Source organism: Triturus cristatus, chromosome 7 (genome assembly GCF_964204655.1).
Source record: "Triturus cristatus chromosome 7, aTriCri1.1, whole genome shotgun sequence".
Lineage (NCBI taxonomy): Eukaryota > Metazoa > Chordata > Amphibia > Caudata > Salamandridae > Triturus > Triturus cristatus.
This window is the reverse complement of record NC_140590.1, coordinates 1,138,832,524-1,138,854,446: the sequence shown is the minus strand read 5'-3', so window position 1 is coordinate 1,138,854,446 and position 21,923 is coordinate 1,138,832,524. Positions and strand designations below refer to the sequence as shown.

The following is a 21,923-nucleotide window of genomic DNA, read 5'->3' as shown; positions in this document are numbered from 1 at the left end:
TCAGCTGCCACGCCTGCAAGTTCACCTGCATCCGGACCTGCCCCACACCAGCACCCGCCAAGCCGAACACCAGCAGCAACCACCTCAAGTGCATCCTGCTCAACACCCGCTCCGTCCACAGGCACGCCATCGAACTCTGGAACCTCCTCGACACCACAGCTCCTGACGTTGCCTTCCTCACGGAAACCTGGATGAATGACTCCTCAGCACCCGACATCGCCATCCCAGAGGGATACAAGATCACCCGGAGAGACCGCGACAACCAGACTGGAGGAGGCATCGCCATCATCCACAGGGACACCATCCACATCTCGACCAACACCGACGACACCCTGAAAACAGCCGAACACCTGCACTTCCAGATCCACACCGACCCGAAGACCACCCTCAGGGGGACCCTGCTCTACCGACCCCCGGGACCACGCACACAATTCAGCGAGGACATCGCCGACTTCGTCAGCCCGCATGCCCTCCCCTCCGCTGACTACATCCTCCTGGGGGACCTCAACTTCCACCTGGAGAACAACAACGACCGCAACACCACCACCCTGGCCGACAACCTCGCCAACCTCGGACTCAAGCAGCTGGTATCCACCCCCACCCACCTCGCCGGACACACACTCGACGCAGTCTTTTCATCCAGCAAAGACATCGCCTTCAACCACGCCACTGGACGGACCACAGCTGCGTCCACTTCACCTTCCAAAGAACGACGATCCACCACCACCAGCAACCGGTTGCTCGAAGAAGCTGGAACAAGATCTCAGGCGACCAGCTCGCCGCTTCCCTGAGCCAGCACCCCCCCGCCAGCTCAGCGAACCCCAGCCAGGCCGCCGACAACCTCACGAAGTGGATCAACAACTGCGCGGGCGAACTCGCCCCACTGAGGACCCCGCCTAGCAGACCCGGCAGCAAGAAGGCCCTGTGGTTCACCGACAAACTCAAGAGCTCCAAGAAGAACTGCCGAGCCCTCGAGAAAGCCTGGAGAAGAGAACCAACACCGGACAACACGACCGCCCTCAAGCTGGCCACCCGGAAGCACCACCAACTGATCCGCGCCACAAGAAAACTGCATTCAAGGACCGGCTGGACAACAACGCACACAATTGCAAGGAACTCTTCAACATCGTCAAAGAGCTCTCCAACCCCAACGCCGGAAACAACGACATCACCCCTTCGCAAGACCTCTGCAATTCCCTCGCCTCCTACTTCCACAACAAGATCGCGGACATACACAACAGCTTCAGCACTCAACCGACGCACGCCACAACCGAACCACCGCCCCCCACCACCACCCTCCGCGCCTGGACTCCGATCAGCACCGAAGACACCATTCGCATGATGAACTCCATCCACTCCGGATCTCTGACCGACCCCTGCCCTCACCACGTCTTCAACAAGGCCGACGCGGTCATCGCACCCCACCTACGGGACATCATCAACACCTCCTTCGACACCGCCACCTTCCCGGAGAGCTGGAAGCACGCCGAACTCAGCGCCCTTCTAAAGAAACCTACAGCGGACCCCACCGAACTCAAGAATTACCGCCCCATCTCGCTCCTCCCGTTCCCAGCCAAAGTCATAGAGAAGACCGTCAACAAGCAGCTGGCCGCCTTCCTCGAGACGAATGGATCCCTCGACTCCTCCCAGTCTGGCTTCAGAGCCAACCACAGCACCGAAACCGCCCTCATCGCTGCCACCGATGACATCCGAGCCCTGATGGACAACGGAGAAACAGCGGCCCTCATCCTCCTAGACCTCTCCGCGGCATTCGACACGGTCTGCCACCGCACCCTAGTGCAGCGCCTCAGCAACGTCGGAATCCAGGAGAAGGCACTGGAATGGATCATCTCCTTCCTCGACGGAAGAACACAGAGAGTCCGTCTACCACCGTACAAGTCAGAGGCCACCGAAGTCATCTGCGGCGTCCCTCAAGGATCCTCGCTGAGCCCCACCCTCTTCAACGTCTACATGAGTCCCCTTGCGGCCATCGCACGCCAACACAACCTCAACATCATCTCCTACGCCGACGACACCCAGCTGATCCTCTCCCTGACCAACGACCCCGCCGCCGCCAGAGCCAACCTTCACGAAGGGATGAAAGACGTAGCCGAGTGGATGACGACCAGCCGCTTGAAACTGAACTCAGACAAGATGGAAGTCCTCATCCTGGGCTCCTCGCCCTCCGCCTGGGACGACTCCTGGTGGCCCCCCGCCCTGTGCTGCGCACCCAAACCGACAGACCACGCACGCAACCTGGGCTTCATCCTGGACTCCTCCCTCTCCATGACCAGACAAGTCAACGCCGTCTCCTCGTCATGCTTCTACATCCTGCGCATGCTACGGAAGATCTTCCGATGGATCCCCACCGAGACCAGGAAGACGGTCACCCAGGCCCTCGTCACCAGCCGACTGGACTACGGCAACGCTCTCTACGCCGGAACCACCGCCAAGCTCCAGAAGAGACTCCAGTGGATCCAGAACGCCTCAGCCAGACTCATCCTCGACATCCCACGTCACAGCCACATCTCCGAACATCTGAAAGACCTGCATTGGCTCCCCGTCAACAAAAGAATCACCTTCCGCCTCCTCACCCACGCACACAAAGCCCTACACGATCAAGGCCCGAGCTACCTCAACAACTTCTACGCTCCCAAACGACATCTCCGATCAGCCAGCCACGCCCTCGCCGCCGTCCCCCGTATCCGAAGAACGACAACAGGAGGAAAATCCTTCTCCTACCTGGCCGCCAAGACTTGGAACTCCCTCCCTCCCGACCTGCGCCTGACCCAAGACCACCTCTCCTTCAGGAAGAAACTCAAGACCTGGCTATTCGAGCAGTAGCGGCACTCCCCCCCCCCCCCCCCCCCCCCTAGCGCCTTGAGACCCTCCGGGTAGGTAGCGCGCTATATAAATGTCTGTGATTGATTGATTGATTGATAAGTTGAGCATCTTATTAATTCTAGGCACAGGAACCGGCCTACCAAAATATTAGCGTTTAAATCCCTTAAAACGATATACAAATGAATGTCCATACCCCCATTCTTAGGTGCCGGAACTATGGGAGCCAACCATAGTGCACACTCACCCATTTCAATTACACCTTGTGTCACCAATTGGTCCAATTCCTCCTTCAAAGGATCTCTCAAGAGTACAGGAACTGATCTTGTTTTGTGGACCACGGGTCTTGGATTAGTTTTAAGCTTGATTTTATGCACCACTCCCTTCAATAGACCCAGGTTATCAGAAAATAATTATCACATATGCTCTTGCCGACAATGGATCTGTCCAGTAATACCTGTTTATGGTTGTTAGGGTCCAGTTTGATCTCCAAGTCCTTTTGATGGTGCCAGCCCAATAAATTAGACCCTTGTTTAGTGACATAGACTTAACCCACAGTGTGTCTATCTTTCAAAGAAATGTGCACCTTAACCATCCCCTCAAGGGGAATGGGATCCTTATTGTATCCCCCAGGTCTTATATCTGGAGGTTCCAGGACATACCCTTTATTTCCCATTTTCTCACAGAAAGTCTTACTATCAATAAGCATGTACAGGGAACATGAAGCTGCAAAAACATATATTCTAACCCGATCTAGCAACACATCACATGTATGATATGACACCTTGACTTCTGGTTCAGCTACATTGATCTGGAAAATTAATTGTTCTTGGTTTGAAAATATTTCTTCTTCAGAATCTGCCACCATATGTACTTTATTACCTCCTTCTTTACATACTCTTTGCAAAATGCCCTCTTTTATTGCATTTCCTACATAGGGCACTTCTTGTAAGACATTTCTGGCCATTGGCCAAGTGATTAGAACACCCACATCTGAAACACTTAAGTTTGGTGTCTATCTTAACAGTGGTTTGTTGAGTCACATTATTTTTTACTTTGTTTACATATTCAATTTCACAGTTTTGTAACTCCACAACTCATTTTCAATATGTCACCTGACAGCTTGATGTCTTTTACACATATGGCTGTGTGCGCTGTGCTTTTAGCTATATTGACTGCTTCAGTTAAAGAAGGGTGAAGTAATATGTTTTTCTTGTACTTTTTTATCATTGGTACATCTTACCAGCTGATCCCTGATCAACCAGTCTGTAATAGCCTCAAACTCACATGTAGCTGACAACCCTCTCAACATGGCAATGTATGTTGCCCTTTCTCAACTTTCCCTTGTGTCCTAATAAATAATTTTTGTCTTTCTAAAACAACATTTGTGGACTCTTTAAAATGACATTCTAGTTTATCTAATGTAGTAGCTTCATCTGAGTCATGCTCCGTAATATCTTCGTACACTTTCCTGCCTTGAACTCCCAAATTATGTAATAAAATGTGCTGTTTTATCAGTGAAGTGAATTTTCCCCTCCTATTCCTATCAAATAAGAATTAAAAAAATTTAAGCCATCTAGGTCATGGTAGATTAGGCTCCCCAATCTCATTTAAAATGGGGCAGGTTGATTCATTCCTGCAGCAGCCATAGCTAATGACAGGAAAATAAAATGACTAAACTGTGTGGTGGTATAACACAAAAACCACTATGCTCCGTATCATATAAGGAAGGCAGAAGGCAAACTATAATATCTAAAATGATTACAGCTACCTGTAAAGTAATATTTGAAGATGACCAAATCTACAGTTCCTTGAGGTGACTTAACACTGCATATATATATCTAAAAAATACCTGGAAATCCCAAGTTCCCAACAAATGGGTTACACCCCATATGAATTTCCTTCACACCACTGGCAAAATGGATACAAGATATATAGTACATAACAGTAAGACGTGAGATAAAAGCTGGTTCCAATGTTAGAATAAGATTGACACCCAGCGTACAAAATGAATGTCACCTGTGGTATGAGGTTAATTTATTTAAAATAACATTATGCCCAACACAGAACAAACCGTAGGAGCACTGGAGCAGCAGAAGAAATGCAAAGAGATTTTTACCAGCTCTTGTAGAAGTTGATGTCGGGACACACCAAGAAAATGGCACATATCCTCGTGGCTTCAAACGTTGCCGGCTGCCAGAGTCCTCATACCGCGGGACAGGAACAGGACGCAGCAGCCAAGGCGTTGGATCACGCATGAAGGAATGGATAGGCATGTCTTCAAGTAGAGTCATCTTCTGACTGAAAATCAGCTGCCGGAACATAAACACTGCTGCAATGGAACATGCTTGTCTGAGGGCGTAAGTGTGTCTCCTATTGGGAGGGAGGGGGGCAAGCCAAACCGAGACCAAATTTGTGTGTGAAGAAGGCCGCTTTATTGCAACAGGTGCATATCACAATTAAAACACTGGCAACCGCCTTACAAAACTAAAACCTCACTATACATCGAATAACTAACCCCTTGGTCCCCCCCACCCCTATGAACCCTCACCAGTTCCCCCACCTCGCCACTAACATAACAACCTTACACAGTATTGCATATACCCTGCAATGAAACCCAAATCTCCTACCTGCCTTTCTGCAACTGTAACTAACCAACGTATACCCTAAAACTTAGCCTACCTGCATACCCTCTCTCTAGCCCTGCTCACAAACTTCCAACACTTAACCAAAAACGTCTGCCAACTCTGGCCAACTTTTAAAGACCCCGCCAGTACCTGTTTCAAGCAACATATTGAACAAATCGCTCCCCTATTCACCTGAAATCAACAAACCCAGCCACAGATATGATAATATAATTCCCCCAGAAAACACCAGAAAAAGAAAACACCCATGAAGAGGGATGGGAGGACGGACAAAAACTACAATATACTACGCTACTCCCAGCCACCAGGTCACCAAACCTAAAATGGTGGCTGGGAATGGCGTGATCTCCCTTATATATTGCTGTGCTACCTTTGGACTACCTCGCTTAACAGCCCAAAATGCACACAAAATGGCCCCTACTCGGCCAGCCCCACCCCCTCCCAATCTGCCTGGGGGCAGATCTCGAGGGCTTCGGCAGCCCCCCAAGCCCCCCTTGGGAGGGAGGGGGGCAAGCCAAACCGACACCAAATTTGTGTGTAAAAAAGGCCTCTTTATTGAAACAGGTGCATATCACAATTAAAACACTGGCAAGCACCTTACAAAATTAAAACCAGACTATACATTAAATAACTGACCCCATCACCCCCACGATCCCCTCATCAGTTCCCCCACCCCGCCGTTAACAAAACAACAACCTTACACAGTATTGCATATAAAAGTCATACCCTGCAATGAAAAACAAATCTCCTACCTGCCTTTCTGCAACTATAACTAACCAACTTATACCCTAAAACTTAGCCTACCTGCCTACCCTCTCCCTACCCCTGCTCACAAACTTCCAACACTTAACCAAAAACATCTGCCAACCCTGGCCAACTTATAAAGATCCCGCCACCCAGGACGAAGAGGGAGAGGAGCCACTAAGTTGGTGCCCCCCCTCTTTTTTCTGCCGCCCCCGCCTCCTAGCAACAATCGCTTCAATGGGCCTGAACTTTCAAAGACCTGGCTAACACCTCCCTGATTTCTAAAAGATACAGGCCCATGCCCAGGCGTGAAAAGTGCATTCCGTCACCCCTAAAAAAATCCACCCTGTCGAGACATATCTCTTTATGGGCAATCCTGCCAAACTCCAGTTCCCTACAAAAACGCCCCATTTCAGTGTTTAACTTCCTCTTGGCTCCATCTACAGCTCCCGGATTCACTGCACCCCGCCAAACCTGTGTTGAACACACTCTGTCCAAATGACCAAGCACTGTTCCTTGATAAGTGCCAAATCCTTCTTTGTGTTCTGCATTAAGACTATCCCTTTTTCCTTAACCAAATCGTTTTCACCTGAGTGAAGGACCAAGATATCCGGGCACCTACTGGCCCTCAACAAACCGTTTAAGCATTGAGTAAGGTCCTTCCACAGCATGCCCCCTTTCCCCTCCAACATACATTGAATTTTTTTTTTTATTAAAATCCAAATTTTCTCCAAAATAGCTTTGCCGAGCTTGGATCTGGGCACACTTCACGGAAGAATGTTCCACAATCCAAATGGTCATCTTCCTGGAGAGGGGGCCGGCTACAGAACCTGTAACGAGAAAAACTGCGTGAACATAAGCAATCGCACCAACCGCGTTAGCCGCCCCCTTTGCAGCGCTCAAATACCGCTTATAAAACAGTCAGATGACAACCTCCGAGCCGCATAATGTCACCCCACCCCCCACTACCCTGTTCCTGGCTTCTGAAGCCGCACCAATCCTGAAGGAATGAGTACCAAAATCACCCCTATCAATTCCTAAGACTCCTAATGCTTTTCGCAACGGTGACAGAAATTGGAACGTCGTCACCCTGTTCCCCTTTTCATGCACAAAAACTAGCCCCACAGATGCCTTGGGGACCTCCCTCCATTTCGCCCCCCACCTACAGGGGCAAGTGGCCAGAGGAGAAAAAGCCTGCAGCGACACCCACTTTCCCAAACCCGTTTGATCAGTTTTCGACTTACGCAACCAAGTGCAAATCCTGTCCCCCCTTGGAACCACATCCTCCCAGCAAATCCACCCACCCCTATTGTCCCCCAGCAATTCCAATACCCGAAAAGCCCCGAAGAACATCCACACCATAATTGTGGAGAATAAACAAGCTTCGAATTAATTTGTGCACACCTGCAGCAATACCTGTAAAATTCTTCCCAACAGATGCCACGACACAGGTTTCTTAATGAGCTGGGACTGACCCCGTTCCCTGGCCCAGCCCTCTAACATTTGCGTGCCTAGCTCCCCCGCAGATGGAGCATAACCCCACAACAGCTTACCCATAAAAGCTATACCCGCCAGCTTCCCTGCTATCGTAACCCTAGAAAAGCCTCTACCACTCAGATCTAATATGAATTGTACAACATCTTCCCTTTTATGCTCTAACTTGGAACGCCACTGGGCTCCTGAGAGCAAAAATTCCTCCCATGCCAAACTGTACGCAACCCTCGTAGATATGGCCAGTGATCCTACCAACAGTTGTAGCATCCTGTGTTGCCTATGTACCACAACTGCTGGGGCATGGGCGTCTGGGATCTGTTGGAGTCCTTGGCTAGCCCACGGAATCTCCCCCACTGTGAAAGAGACAAAAGGATCAGCTATGTCATTTTCCACTCCTGGCACGTGCAATGCTTTAAATACTATATCGTGACGCAAACAGCCCAATACAAACACTCGCAACAGGTTCAAAACCTGCTCGTCCCTGCCTGATTGATGGTTCACTATCTCCACTTGTGCCATGTTTTCAATTTGAAAAATCACTTTCTTGTGTGCCAGCTGTTCCCCCCACAATGTCACCGCTACGACCAGTGAAAAGAATTCCAAAAATGCGATACTCCCCCCGCCCAGTCCACTGGCCACTGTTCGGTACACCATTTCCTTTGCCAGCAAAAGGCAAAAACCCTCACTGCCTGCTGCATCAGAGAATATTTTAACGTCCCAGAATATATCCTCTTCTCTTGCCAATGGAATGCTATTAAAGTCTTGCAAAAATACTCTCCACATTCTCAGGTCCTCCCTCACACCCACTGAAAGTCTCACATGGGGATGCGGTGGTCTCTGCCCCGAAAGCGCCCTACCTAGCCTCCTACAAAAAAATCCTCCCTACTCAGCAGGCAAAATTAAGATGCCCCAACAGTACTTGTATCTCTTTGACTGTGACCTTGTCACGAGCTAGCATTGCTTCCAGCAGCTCCAACATCCCTACTTTTTTGTCTTTTGGTAAACGTGCCTGCATTGTCCTGGAATCGATTTCTATACCCAAAAAGGAAAGAGCAGTGCTAGGCCCCATTGTCTACGCAGGTGCCAAAGGCACCCCTAAATCCCTCATCAGCTCTTTGAAGTTTTACAGAGCCGCCTGGCACTCCGTGGAGCCTGAGGTGCCCACAAAAAATTGTCCAGATAATGCGTCACCAATTGGTGACTCGTCCTCTTAGAGAACAGCCACTGTAGGAATGTGCTAAAGCACTCAAATAATGCGCAAGACATAGAACAGCCCATCGGTAATGCTTTGTACACGTACCATCTTTATTGAAGAGGATACCCAGAAGATCCCAATCATCTGGATGGACTGGAAGCAAACGGAAAGCCGATTTTATGTCGCAGTTTGCCATCTCTGCTGTTGCGCTCGCCGTCACTACTAGTGACATGGCCACGTCAACTGACGAATATGAAACAGTAGCCTCTTTTTTATCAATAAAATCATTCACTGAGTTCCCTTCTGGCCATGACAAATGTTGTATAAGGCGAAACTGCCCTTGTTCCTTCTTCGGAACCACCCCAATCGGGGAGATGATCAAATTTTCCAAAGGCCAATCCATGAAGGGGCCTGCCATCCTTCTCTCGTACACTTCTTTGTCTAATTTCTCCAGAACTATGGTTGGATGTTCCTTCGCCGATTGCAAATTCTCCGCCCACCTTCTGCATCGCGGTCCCCTATTCCCTAGTCTAAATCCTCATTTGAAACCCTCCCTCAGCGGCCTTCTGTTGATGTCCCGGACCCCCCAGCAAGTAACCAACGCGTGTCTCCCACAGCATTTTGAACACTTGTGTTTGAATTTACAGAATTCCCGAGTGCAAAGTCCCTTATTAAACTCCCAGCAGGACCCTCCCAGACCTGTTTGTCCCCTACCTGTTCCTCTCACCCCTCCCCGGGTGGGCTCTCCCTGAAAGGGCCGGGAGACCAACAGGAGACCGCTAGCAGTGAAAGTGGTTTTCCCCGTCCTAGCTGCTCCCATCGTGTGTTGCCACAAGTCTGTGTCTAACTCCTCCCACTTAGCTTCTGAGTCCCATGCCATATGAGCCCTAAATTCCTCATCGTACTGGGCCCATGTGTACCCCCCCATGATCTGTGCCTTCCGAATCACGTCCATATATTTAAACAGCGCTACACAGCGTTCCGGGTACTTCTCGCAGTACACACTTGCATATATTAAGAATGCCACCGTCCAGTTATCCATTGTGAGGGGCACCCAAGGCCTCTTGGCTAGCTCATATTCCTCCACTTTCGATCCCTTTTTTACACCACCTCCCTGTGTAATAATTTAAACATTTCAACATATTCGACTTTCCAAATGCGCTCTTTTGTTGTTGCCATCAAATGCGCGCTCAGCAGCTTGGTCGCTCCCATGTACGGCAATCTTTTAATTTTTAGTTCCTTGCTCTCTAGCTTCTCTTTGGTCTCTGGAACAGGCTCCTCCCCTTTATCCGACTTATCCTGATTAATACTATCTTCCTTTTTCGGCGAAACCGACTTACCCTTATCTTCGGTACCCACACCTATAGCCAATACGTACTTACCATTCTGCAGAATACCTGCCTACCCTCCCCCCACCGAGACCATTTTAGGCCCCTCCTCAATTCATCACGCTTTACCTGGCTCTAAGGAGGGTGCCCATGGTGCTGCAGTCCGCCTTGCCATGTGGGTCCAGTTCCGAGCCACCTTGTTGGTCCCATCATCCGGCTCCGCCGCTTAACCTGCAACATACTACTAGACACATTAATTTGCCCCCGTGTCCACCTCTTCACCATCTCTCAGTTCGCCCTCTTCTAAACTATCCTCAACGTAGTCCAGTTCCTCCCACCACTCGCTACTCTCCGTTTGGTGGCCCCCAACGGGTCCCCAATTCCCTCTATTAGGAGGAGCCGACTGCACCCGCCGGTACTCTCTGGGACCCTGCGACATCATGTTGCTGTGTCCGTGTTGCCCTGTAGACCGTGGAGGTCCGTCAGGTGTTGGGGCCAGTGAGACTGCTCGAGGCCTACTTCTGCCAGCCACGACGGGATACCCCGCCGGTACTGGGCATGGCGTGGGAGGCTCCGCCCTCCCTTCTCCTCTGTGCCTGTGAGCCGCTCCCAGCTCTGCCAAGTCTGCTCCCTGGCTCTGGTCCCTCACCTGAAACAAAGAGGAGTGGTCTGGTGTGCTAGGCCTTACCTGCCTCCCCCCTACCTCCCTTCTCCTCTTCCTACCCACCCCTAACTTGCTCTCCGCCCAATCCCTTCCCACCTTGCATAGATCCTCCAACTCGTGCTCACTAACCCCCCCCCCCCTTCACTCCATTCCATTCCATAACTGTATGGTACCCTGCCTTTACTCCCTGCAGCGCCCCCCGACCAGTCAAACCCACTACTCTGCCCAACCCACCCTGCCATTCTACCCTTGTGGCCCTCCCCGGCAATCCAGCCCCACTGCCTCTGGTGTGCCATGTAGGCATCTATTTGGCCTCTAAGATCCCCGCCCCTCACTTCCTCATTCCAGGAAGTAAAAATATTGAGCCCTTCCCAAACCTGGCTACTCCCTGCTGGTTCCAACTCTCTCAGGCCCCCCCTGCACCCACTCACTCTGGCGACCCAGGCTCCCCCTCCCACCCAGCCTACCCATCCCCACTGTTGGAAGAAACCCCTTCCTCCCGACGTACTATCCTCCCCCTGCTGGCACGATCCGGGGTCCAGCTCATCCCCTGAATCCTCACTAAAAAAAACCTTGCCCCCAGGACCCCTGTGCCCCCCTTCACCACCCCTGTGCGCAGGCAGGCTCCTGCTGCCGCCTCCCCTTTCCAATACGGAGGGCTTGGCGATTTCCCCATCTGGTGCTCCATTGGGGCCTCGCCCTCTCCCATCATCCCTCTCCCCCCTGCTCTCCCTGCCTTCCCACCTCTGCTTGCTTTCCCTGCTCCGGGGGACGCAAGCTCATTCGAGCAGGCAAGACTCTCTTGGTGGCTCTCCGCCGGAGGACAGCGTGACACTCCCCGCTGGCGAACCCCACCCCCCCCAGACCTTTGCCAAAGCCTCTACGCATGCGCGAGGCTTTGGCTCCTCAGTAATAGAACAAGGCCGCAGTACCCTGCAACGCCTTCGCGCTAATGCGAGGCTTCCCTTTTTTCCCCTTCAGAGGGGCCGTTCTCCTGGTATACGAGCTGCCCCTTGCACTCACCTCACTACTACGTGCTCTCTTAGGTGAGGTGCACGCCGCGACAGCGGCCGCCACACCAGCCGAAGCGACCCTCCAGCCACCTCCGGCATGAAGAGATCGAGCTGCACCGTTTCCAGCACGCGGAAATCTTCCATTTTTATATCCACACTATACTTGCCTCACCTAACCACTCTATTACTAACCTTCTCTCTCCAACATACACTACCCACAAGGTCGGCCCAAGTATCTGAACTTATCGCCCTGACCCGAGCATGTAAGATTGGGAAAAGTGTGAGAGTGACTGTGATAACTCATAGCCAGTATGGCTACGGGGTGGTCCATGATTTCGGCTAAATTTGGCTGCAAAGAGGTTTCCTGACCTCAAGTGGGACTCCCATTAAGAATGCTGAAGTGGTTGGAAGGTTGCTTGAGGCAATACAGCTGCCCAGGCAATTGGCTGTGGTACAATGTCCTGCTCATAGTCGCAGTGGTGATTATATTGCCACTGGAAATAAATTTGCCAATCACATGGCACAGTATTGTGCACGAAATCAAAATTCAATCAATCGGGCAAAGGAAAAGGAATTGGTTTCTTGTTTCCCAATGTTTACTAACACTGTGGGAACATGGGATGAGGTAAGACAATTGCAGGAAGAAGCAGGAGAGGAAGAAGTAAAACAGTGGGTAAAAGCAGGATGTGCACCAAGAGAGAAAGATCATGTGTGGGTCTATCGAGATGGAAGACCAGTAATGCCTGATAGCATGATGTCTGCCATGGCACGGATGTATCATGGACAGGGACATATAGGGAGAGATGCCATGATTAGGTCTTTTAAACAGACTTGGTATAATGCCACGTTTAGGCTTGTGGCGTAAAGTATTTGTCAAAGATGTTTCATTTGTCAGCAGTACAATCCAGGAAGAAAAACAGTGGTGAGTCTAGGAACAATAGGCCGAGAGGGAGGACCTTTCACCAGAATGCAAGTAGATTTCATTGAGATGCCTCCTTGTAACAGGTTGAGGTATGTTTTGGTAATGGTATGCCTATTCTCTAGGTGGGTGGAGGCATTCCCAACAAGAAGAAATGATGGAATGACAGTGGCAAAATTATTGTTGAGGGAATTTATACCTAGGTTTGGGTTCCCAGTAACAATTAAATCAGACAGAGGAGGACATTTTCATAATGAGATCATAAAACTGATTTGTGAAACATTGAATGTTCGACAAAAACTGCATTGTGCATACCGACCAGAGGCTTCTGGTGTAGTAGAATAAATGAATGGTACTATCAAAAACAGAATAGGGAAAATGTTTTTAGCCACAGGTATGAAATGGCCCGATGTCTTGCCTCTGGTACTCATGACTATTAGATCAATACCAGACAGAACTACTGGTTTGAGCCCTCATGAGATCATCATGGGACATGCAATGAGACATGTATTTATACCAGTCAACAAGCTGATGACAATAACTGATGACATGGTATTGGAATACCTTAAAAGCCTGGCTGACGCAGTTCATTCTGTGTTTCATCAGGTTGGAGCGGATGCCACCACTCTTGAAAAGAAGCCAGCTCATGATCCGAGCCCAAGGGACTGGGGAAGGTTAAAGTACACAGAAGAAAAAACTGTTTGGTTCCCAGGTGGGGAAAAGCAAGGCAAGGCATCTTGACTACAACAACAGCTGTGAGGTGTGCTGGATTGAAGAACTGGATCCATTCAAGTCATACCTTGAGAATTCCAAATCCAGTTGACTGTAAAGAAAAGGAGTATTTTGATGAATCAGGATCCAGTACTGAGTCAGATAACGGAGAGCCAAAAAATAAAGAAGGAGAAAACTCTGAAAGGGGGAGACAGATCCAAGGTTAACTTTGGTCCCCAGAAGTAACTCCCTGAGGAAAAGATTACAGATTTCTGAATCCAGTTCAGACTCAGAGACAGAACAAAGAGCCCATTCATCTAAGAAAGAACAAAGGAAGAACAAAGAAAAGGACAGTGGAGAGACAATAAAAGAAATCTGTGAAAAGGAAGTGCCAGATGAAAGATTGAGAGAAATTCCACCTGAGACAACACCTTTAGATGGACAGGTGCCAGATACAGAGAGAGAGGGAAAGATTATTGCGGAAGACCCCCGAGGAGGTGTAGGAACTCCAACATCCAGTTAGAAGCAGGGACAAGTAGTCAGAAGGAAGATTGCGTAACGGAGATTCTAGGAGGGACAGAAGTAGGGAAAACAAAAGAGGTGGAAAAGGAACTCGTTGAAGGTAAAAAGCAAGTCGAAACAGAATCTAAAGAAAGCGAAGATGAAATATCAGAAGGCCGAGTTCTGAGAAAGAGAGCTTGGAGAACTGAAAAGAATGATAAAGGGAGTAAATTGAAAAGAGCGGCCAAAGACGAGGTGTGGCCAAACAAAACAAAGAGACTGAGATATCGGCTGACACGTGTAAATTCGCCAAGAGCTGAACAGGTGAATGAAGTAAGGAGTCAGGAAAAATCGAAAGAAGAAGAACAGACAGTAGGCAAAGAAAGTAAAAGAACAAAAAAACCTAACCAGAAGTATAAATCACCGGAATGGACATATGTGGCCCTGCCTGAAGTGAAGGAAGAGGTGGATAGCCAAGGAAATCCAGAGGAGGTTGTACCGGAAGTGGTTGAGGAAGACGAAGAATCGGAAATCCTGAGAGTTATCTTGTCCGATATTGGAAGCGGATATTCAGGACAACCTGTATGTTGAAAACGAAGGGAAGGTGAAAGATGATGAGATGCCAAACTGAATAAGACAAGAAAAATTACTGATGGAAAAACAATAAAATACTGAAAAAGACAAAAACTGGTAGAACCACATAGGTGCTTAGAAGCCTAGGATTAGAAACTAGTTGTGAAGTAGAGGAGGCTAAGTCAAAAGACACGGCTCATTTTAGAAAGATGGTAAACATAGAAAGTAGTAAAAGTAGATGTACCTTCCTTAGAAGATGGTGCAAAATGTGTTGTTGTTGTACAGGATTATTAATGCTTCTTTGGAGTATTCTTGCTCTACTAATTTCATTTAAAGTTACTGTAGATACATTAGAAGGACATAGTGATAACATAACTAATATAGGGAAAGTTCAAAAGGTAGTTCCAACTAGAATAGATAAAAACTATTTACATAAAGACAGGTCAATAACAGATTTTTCTAACAATGTGTTTTCAAAGTTGTATGAATATGTAAAAACAATGGACGTAAGGGATTGCTAGGTTTGTATGCAATTACCTGCATCTGTTTCTGAAGGAGTGACTTATCATCACCTTCCTGTAACATATGGAATAACCTGTAGTGTAATAGCTAGTTTGTTTTATCAAACAGGTAAATTAGAGTATTATTTCTCAGATGTAGATACTATATTTTCACAAGTACCCGCAATTAACAAACTAAACAAGGTAAAACCTGCAAAAGTATTAGGTGAATTTTTCTTAGAGACAAATGAACTAACCTTAGAACATATATTTAGAAATAACTTGACATGCAGGTTAAAGAAAGAGGAGAAGACATTTTTGGATATGGTTGAAGAAAGGAGATTGAAAATGCAAAGGAAGGTTTCAGAAGGGATAGTGGAGAAAACGGTTTGGGATGTAGAAACTGGGAAACATTTAGAGGAGAATCGAGTCCAACTATGGCTTCAGATTGGCCTCAGAAAGGGAAATTGTGTATAAGAAGGAATCAGACGGCGTATGACAATTATTTTCATGGGAATAGTGAATGCCATGATACCTACCGGATCATGGGAGGGTGGGGATTTAAAGGTGGAAGAGATCCAGTCTTTCCAGGACTGCATTTCATTTGTGGGAACAGGGCATATTATCGTTTGCCAGACCATTGGTATGGCACATGTTATGTTGGCCTGGTTTTTCCAAAGATTTTTCACATGGATAGAGGAGAAGATGGTGTACATAGTTTAGGTAGTTATTTAGCATGTAGTAAGAGAGAATCTTGAGCTGAAATAGTAGGTGACATTTTTGGAGCGCTGATACCCGCAGTGGGAATATCTCTGAATGCGAACAAAATTAGAAAACTTTCAACAGTAGTGGATCGCTTGTCAACAAGCACCGCTGGAGGATTCTTATTGGTAAATACTGAAATGGTTGCCATGCGTGCTATGGTAATGCAAAACCGACTTGCCCTTGATATTTTATTGGCAAAAGAGGGTGGAGTCTGTGGAATGCTGAAAGTTCAACATTGTTGTACTTACATGCCTGACGAAAGTAAAGATTTGAGAATTTATATTAAGAATATTACAGAATTGCATGACAAAATTGTACCACTGGAGGTTGAAGGTGTCTGGGAGAAGATTGGTAAGAAAATATCAGCTATTAAAGACTTTGTAGTAAAACTAGGTAGTACATTTATAGGTAAGCTATTATTTCCTTTAACTTGTGTGATTTCCTTAGTATTAATAATCAGACTAGGTTGTATTTGTTGTAGAAAGAATAAAAACCAGAAAAGAATAAAAAGAGAAAACTTAAGGAGAAGGGATAAGAAACAAGAAAGAGAATTTGAAGAAATAGAACTGGAAGAGTTAAAGGATAGCATGTATAAAACAGCAAAAAGAGAAGAAACAGGGGAAACTGAAATATGAATGAAACAAGAAATCAATTCGAAATTTCCATAAAAAGAATACAAAATTTTATATTAGTGTGGTGATATAATCACCAAAGGGGGATTGCTGGAGCGGGTAGTACAACATTTTGTATACCCCCCCATTCTGCATGTTTATATTAATTTGAATAATCAATTAATTGTAATATTATTAATCTGTTTGAAGTGATAACTCCCCAACTATATTAACAAGAGAATTACACGTGGGAATTGCACTTTGCATGGCTATATTAATTGTGAATTAACTAGTGTACGCATATTAATAGTAGAAAATTAGAATATTACATGTTATATGTTGCTTTAAGTGATGTATTTGTGATTTGTGCTTTATTCAGTGAGTATAAACCGCTCCGAGTGTTGCTTCTGCTAGATAAATACACACACATATGGGTATTAGCAAGGGAATAACATTTTAGTAGCCATTTCTATGTTTTAATTAAGTTTTTGTGTTTCTTTTGCTTAACCCCTTGAGTGCCCCGCCCTTTCCCCCTCCTGTGCTGGGCATTGTATTAGCGGGCGGGGTCCATGACGAGATAGTCTCGTCATGGGCACAGCGCAACCGCGCTCCATGACGAGACTATCTCGTCATGGGCATAGAAGAGGTTAAGTTGACCATTTCGGCCTAAACAAGATGGCTGAACGAGACGTTAAACGTGACTGCCTGACAACACGAGGGTCTGGGTGAAGTGCGCATGCGTCACCGCCAGCAACAGTGGCCTGGACTTGACCCCGGGAGAACATGTACCCTCCAAGGTCGTTCCGGGAACCCATCCAAAAGAAAGGACAATGCTTGATTTAAAAGCCGGAACAAGCAAGTTGGGATGACTTCATTATCCGACACCCTGAGAACTGTACCCCGCATGTCAAAGTTGACCAATAAGGACTCTCTAAACTCCGATCTTGATACTTTTTGATATTATTTTCGCTATAAAAGTAGGTAGGGAATTGAACTATCATCACGCTCTTCTTTGACAAACTCGATTTCCTGACGTTATGCTGACGGAGAGGACGGTGACACTGCTGGACAGCGGTTATCCTGAATCTATGAGAGACTGAATTGCGGCCTAACTTTGCTGAATAAATTCTCTTTGACTGACTGACTTAGAGGACCACTTTAGCCAGAATAGGTAAATATGATGCTCTGAAATGCTAATGATGATATCTAACATTTCTTTCAATATTTCTTAAAGAATAATTGATTAATTGACAAATGTGTTGTGTCGATTATTTGAAGAAGAAGATTAAAAGAAAAGTAATAGAGCAAAGGTAGATGAGTTAATCATCAATTACCAATCCAACTAAATGATCTATCTCCGTATGGGAGGGATATCTTAGGTTTAATATCAATGTGTTTAGGGTAAAGTAAAGGTATTCCGCTCATGTCAGCGTTGTGAAACGTATTTTCCCTCAGAAAACAGGTCAACCGAGTAAATGTAAATGTAAATGTAGTTGAGCTTATATAGCGCACAGCTACCCGCAGTGGGTTTCCCGGCGCTTGCTTAGGGAACCCGTCCTGGTATTCCCCTGCGAGATAGCAGGGTATCCACAAGGTGAAAGTCAGGCATCCCGCCGCGAGGGGCCGTTGTGGAGATTAAGCAAGCTATGTGTAAGTATATTAGTGTTATGGGCCCCACCAATGAATGTATGTGAGTGAATTAGATGCCAAGGTAGTTGGTCTGTACCGAAGGGGGAATTTGACGTTCTGCGCTGTAACACTGGCAGAGTTTTCACTGCTTCCCCACACCCTGATTCATGAATTATACCTATAACTGACTCCAGATGGGCATGTGGGGCCTAGTATGACCTAATCTGAAAACTGTACATATGTTGTACCTTTGCTTGGCCACCTGGCCCCCATCATAGCCTTGTGTTCTCTGCACCCATCAAAGACACCATGGGCTGTATTACAAATTTGCATGGGGGGGTGCAATGGGCATGTCTTCTCATTGTGTGCCTTCAGGGCACTTTTGTATTATAGAAGGGGCCGCAGACGCTAGTACGGCCCCTTCTTAATACTGATAGCACAGGTGCACATGTAATGCCAGCACTATCTTGAGATGGCTTTTCCTTATTTGCATTGGGCATGGCCTCATGCAAATGAGAAAATCTCTTTGCCTTTGCACCCGCACCACGTTATAGATATAGGTGCAAAGGCAAGGAAGGCGTTAGGAGGCGCGCACTCAGTGTGCCACAAAAAGGTGGTGCACTGTCGGTGTGCCCCCCTGAGGGCAGCGCTTTGGAGGGGATAAAGGGAGTCTCATGGAATCCTTAGACATCCTACTGCAAGCAGGTGTAGTCAATTACTGCACACACCTGCAAGGGGATCCCTGTCGCTCTCTAAAGTGCTGACCGGTGCCACCTGCACTGCGAGACAGGGATCTGCTGATTAAAGAAGCCACTCCATATTTCACTGAATGCGCTGCCCCCAGAGAAGCTCTGAGTTCATGGCTGCCCTGAGGACAGCGCATTCATTGTCATCCGGTGCACTGTTCATGCTTGTGCTTGGCACACCTGTTTAATTGGCACTGTGACTTAAACATAAACAGTGCATCTGATATACAATACAGGCCTAGGTCTATTCTTGAGTTCACCTGCAAAGTGATCCTGTAGTGGTGCCCAGCACCAGGGTTCGACTCGCTTATATGCCAATCAGATGGAGGGCTCATCTGACAGGTTAGTGTGTGGGTCCATTTTTGGCCGGTTTTAGACCTGTTTTATGGTCTGGTGGGTAGTTTTTACTGTTGTTTCCGTGAATTTAAAGCAAATATTGCCTGCAGCAAGCTGAACTGCATGCCGTCGTCCATATCTTGCAAAGATACTTATACTGTGTGTCTTTACATGTTCCAAATTTCCCCAATTTGCAAACATGGACCTCTTTTTTTTTTTAGCTATCTACACTAATAGGGGTCACTTTTATTTTGGTGCTCTGGCGTATTACCGTCCAAGTCGGACCCTGCCCAACACTGCTCTCCTGCAAGGACATCAGGTCGTGATGTACTGAGTGGTCGACTTTGAAGCTGGGGAGCCAGGTTCGAGATTGGCACGAGGCTCAGCCTCAAGCATCCTGTGATTCTGGTTGCAACAGTGGCAGCTGGCATAGCTCGCGGGTGGCAGGCTGGTGCAGAGGGGGGGGGGGGGTCCCAGGGAGGGGGGACATCGCGTGGCTTGGTTGCACATACTTAAAAAAATAAAATTAAAAAAAATAAAACTTACCTTGCCGCCGGGTCCCACGTCTCTGTTCCTGCTCTCTTTGAGGAACAGGAAGCACAGCCAGGCCCCACTGACCAATCATTGGTAGGCACCCAGGCTCCCCTGACCAATCACAACTCTATAATACAGCGTTGTGATTGGTTTTGAGCATCCTGGTTCAATGCTCAACCAGGGAATAGGGCCCTGGGCATGTTCTCCATGCAGGCTGTAATGCAACCTGCATGGAGAACGGGGAAAGTGCGCATGACTGGTTTGGGTGGCCTGAAAGGGCCGACCAAACAGTGATTGCGCACTTTGGAGTGGGCAAACATCTGAAGGCAGAGCAGCCGCCCACATACCCCCAAAGTAGCAAAAACATAAAATGATAATTTAAAAGTTATTATTTTATGTTTCTACTTCGTACTGCTTGAAAGCAGTGGGGCAACGCTTGTCCGCCATAGAGGAGAATTTGCCACTTATTAATCACTTATTCGCCCCGTGCCTGAAAATGTATGTCTGTATTGCTGCTACTGCTGTTCACCTAAAGCCAGGACTTTAAGTGGGCAAAGTCTCACCTTGTGCTGAGCACCGGCAGTTTTTTAATGGAGGCCTCGAAACGGGTCTCTATCGGGCTCTGTTTTGTGCCCAGCACAGGCGGTCCCTTTTTCTCCAGACTGCAGTGACAGCAGGCACATCGACGTGCGCATGCTCGCACTGCTCACTTCTCATTTGTGGAGAAGTTACAGCAGGACCTCATGCCAGGTGAGCGTTGTAGGGGACGGAAAATGCTTTAAAGAGAGTCTTTTTCCCTTTGGATTTCCCTTCTCTTTTTGAAACTCAGGAGCAGCAACATTGTCGTGGTGTCACCAGGGCTTTAAGTGGAAGCTTTTTCAATATTATATACAAGCCATAGTCGCTGCTTATTTATGTTATGCATCTAACAACCACTGACAAAGCCAATAGTCCTGACTTATTGTAGGTATGATGTTGCTTGTTGTATCATATATCCGGATGCAATGGCAGAAGCAGCAAAATACAATTCTCACGGCATACTATGCTAAGCACCAGGCGTGCAACACCCATTGGGCTCAAAGGGCTTCAGCCCCCCTCCCCCCCGTCGTGTGTGGCAGCCCAGGATGAGACAGCTTCCCGGGCACACACACAGTCCCACCCGAGCACTTCACGGGTCTAAAAGACCATTTGCATGTTAATGAGGCCTCGCTGTTGTTTCGCCCCTTCTGAGAGCCCCTGCAGCTCCACGCGACCTATTGCTTAAAGATTCAACCCCCCCCCCCTCCCCCAAATGTTTTCTTAGCCCCCCAGAATAGTTGCGCCTCTGCTAAGCACAGATTTTTAGTTTAGGTGTTTTAAGCCACGCCCTTAATTACATTGGCCACGCCACTGAGACCCCCCCCCCGTTTTTTCATCCCACTTAAAGCCCTGCAAAACGCGCTCAGATACTTTCGGGTCGAGTTCGCGCTATATAAAACGGCACACAAAAAACTCGCCTCTTCCTGTGCTGTACAGCCAGCCCTGCATTACATCAGTGCGGCCTGGCTTGACCCTCTGATCCATCTGTGCTGCGTACACTCCGCACTGCGCTTACATCCACTCTCGTATCCTTATGTACTATACAACACTATTTCCACCCCCTGCTGTGTAGCTCTACACTGCCCTTTTATTCACTGTTCAGTGTTGCCTGCACACTGCCTGCCCCCTAATACCGCTGCTCACTCCACAGTGTTTTCACCAGACTCTCTTAAGTGCCCCTGCTGCACTTTAGGTATGTCCCAGCCTGGCACGGTGAACCTGGCATGGGCTGCCTGACCCCAGCTCACCCTGTGGGCGGGGACAGTTGGCAGAGTGCATTTCTGGCCCCCGAACCAGCCCGTCCGGTTGGCTTCCTTACCCGCAGCTTGGGAAAGAACATTCATTCCCTCGGTGTCTTCCTCCGCTGGCTCCACGTGATCGCACCCAGGTGTTGACACAGGTAATCAGAGCAGAGCGCCGACGAACGCACTTGAAACTCCCTGAGAGGGCCAGGTGCCGCCCATCAGAGAAACTCACGGAGGCACCACGTGACCGCTATACCGTGGCGCGGCCACTGTTCTGAGGTCAGAGACGCGCAACGCACATGTTCAATAAAGCTTCGCAAAAACGGATTTTTCTCTCTCGATATTTGCCTC

The 21,923-nt window shown here is 48.0% G+C and overlaps 1 long non-coding RNA gene across 1 annotated transcript; it reads right to left on the bottom strand.

The window, feature by feature from the left end:
- Positions 1–6,182: 6,182 nt before the first annotated feature.
- On the bottom strand, positions 6,183–21,718 carry LOC146811248 (uncharacterized). The gene is made up of 3 exons (XR_014965803.1): positions 21,647–21,718; positions 10,377–10,488; positions 6,183–7,060 (listed from the first exon to the last, which is right to left on the bottom strand). It is a non-coding gene; the product is annotated as an uncharacterized LOC146811248 (long non-coding RNA).
- Positions 21,719–21,923: the final 205 nt, after the last annotated feature.